The sequence below is a fragment of the Penaeus chinensis genome, chromosome 23 (genome assembly GCF_019202785.1).
Source record: "Penaeus chinensis breed Huanghai No. 1 chromosome 23, ASM1920278v2, whole genome shotgun sequence".
Lineage (NCBI taxonomy): Eukaryota > Metazoa > Arthropoda > Malacostraca > Decapoda > Penaeidae > Penaeus > Penaeus chinensis.
The window spans coordinates 16,250,652-16,253,151 of NC_061841.1; the positions used below are offsets into that span (position 1 = coordinate 16,250,652).

Below are 2,500 nucleotides of genomic sequence, written 5' to 3' on the forward strand. Positions count from 1 at the left end.
AGCACAAACGGTCGAGACTTTGAATATTGCTTTAATTTGTTTTTAAAAAGGGAAATGACCTGACTTTTTCCCTACGAAATTCAGACTGACAGCAAAAAGCAGGTGATCAAAAATGACAATAAAAAGCAAGGCCACACGTTTCGAATTCCACGTGTATAAACCAAGAGATTTTCAATTATTTTTTCTTTGCAGATAATCCTGATTATTAGTCTAGAGACAGGCAGATAGATAGATAGAGACAAAAAGACAGCAAGATAGACAGACAAAGACAAACAGACAGACAGACAGAGACAGACAAACAGACAGACAGAAAGAGAGAGGCAGGGTCAGAGAGACAGAGGCAAACAGACGGATATAAAGAGAGAGACAGAGACAAACAGACAGACGGAAAGAGAGAGACAGAGACAAACAGACAGACGGAAAGAGAGAGACAGAGACAAACAGACAGACAGACAGAGACAGAGACAAACAGACAGACGGAAAGATAGAGACAGGGTCAGAGAGACAGAGACAAACAGACAGATAGAAAGAGAGAGACAGAGACAAACAGACAGATATAAATAGAGAGATAGAGACAAATAGACAGACAGAAAGAGAGAGATAAAGAGACAAACAGACAGACGGAAAGAGAGACAGGGTCAGACACAGAGGCAAACAGACAGATAGAAAGAGAGACAGAGACAAACAGACAGATAGAAAGAGAGAGACAGAGACAAACAGACAGATAGAAAGAAAGAGACAGAAACCAACAGACAGACAAAGACAAACAGACAGACGGAAAGAGAGAGGCAGGGTCAGAGAGACACAGACATACAATCATTCAATCAGTTAGTCAGACAGACAGCGACCAACAGAATGAAAGGAAAAAAATATGCGTGTATAAGGAGAGTTAGAAACACACCTCATAAAGACAGGGAAGAGAGAAAGGGGAAGAAAAGAGAGAGAGAGATAAAGATACAAATAGAGAGGGAGAGGATGGCGAAAGAGAGAGACACAATGAAAGACAAACAGAGAAAGTGGAAACTGAATGAGATGGGGGAAGTGAAAAGAAGAAGAAACAAAAAGGTAAAATAAAGAGAGAGGGAACAGAACGAGAGAGGGGAGAGTGAGAGTAAGAGGGGGAAAGACAGACTGATATAAAGACGAGAGAGAGAGAGAGAGAGAGAGAGAGAGAGAGAGAGAGAGAGAGAGAGAGAGAGAGAGAGAGAGAGAGAGAGTAAGAGAAACAAAAGAAAGAGGAAGAGAGAAAGAGAGAGGAGGGAAGAGAGAAAGAGAGAGAGAGAGAGAGAGAGAGAGAGAGAGAGAGAGAGAGAGAGAGAGAGAGAGAGAGAGAGAGAGAGAGAGTAAGAGAAACAAAAGGAAGCGAGATAAATTAAGAAAGAGAGAGAAAGGAGAGAAAGAGAATGTGAAGGCAAAGAGCAAACGAGAAAGAGAGAAAGAGAGAGAGAGAGAGAGAGAGAGAGGAAGGAAGAGAGAAAGAGAGAGAGAGAGAGAGGAAGGAAGAGAGAAAGAGAGAGAGAGAAAGAGGAAGGAAGGGAGAAAGAGAGAGGAAGGAAGAGAGAGAGAGAGAGAAAGAGAGGGAGAGAGAGAGAAAGAGAGGAAGGGAGGAAGAGAGGGAGAGAGAGAGGGAAAGAGAAGAGAAACCTTAGTGTGTTGTCAGCTTTGGTCGAGGATACATATTTTAGGATGCTCGTCCCCTCCCTCCCCCCTCCCCCTCCCTCCCCCCTTCCCCCGCGCTGTTATCTCCGAAGGGGGAGAACACACACGACGAAGGAGGAAGAAGTGAGAGATGAGAGAGATTAAGGATAATGGGAAAGATTACGGTGGGCGGAGACTAAAAACGGATAGATAAGGGGAGAGGAAAAATAAAGGAGAGAAGTAGTAGAGGGAGATTGAGAGATAGAAAAGAGAGAAAGACAGATTAAAAGGGAAAAGGAAGAGGGAGAAGGAAAGATGTGAAGAAGAGAAATATGTTAGTAATAGAAACACTAAAAGAAAGAACAGAAAATATAAGACAATCGAGGAAAATGGGGACAAGAGAGAGCAATAACTGAAATGGAAATTAGAGAAGAGAGGAACCAAAGAAACGAATAGAAAATCAAATGAAATAAGAAAGGGAGACAGAAAGACAAAGAGATGAAAGAACAACAGAGAAAAAAAAAATAAAGAAGAGAAGGAAGTGGAAGAATTAACGAAGGATAAGAAAAATTGACGAAAGAAAACAGGAAACAGAAAAAGAGACAAGACACACACAAACATACAAACAAACGTAGTGAAGAAGAAGAAAATAACTAAAAATGAAACTGAAAAAAGACGACGTATTAAAATCAAGCACAAATACTCAAAGAAAAATACCCAGGGACAAAAGATGAGCGAGAGCGGACAAAATGAAAAATGGAGGAGACAGAGAGAGGAGAAGAAAGAAAGACTGTAAACAAACGGGGATAACGAGATACAAACAAGCAGAATAAAAGAGCAATAGTCAGGAAGTAGAGGGAGA

The 2,500-nt window shown here is 41.3% G+C and overlaps 1 protein-coding gene across 1 annotated transcript in view; it reads right to left on the minus strand.

The window, feature by feature from the left end:
• Positions 1-2,500, minus strand: part of LOC125037552 — a 52,448-nt gene that overhangs the window by 40,797 nt on the left and 9,151 nt on the right. The window lies entirely within an intron of this gene.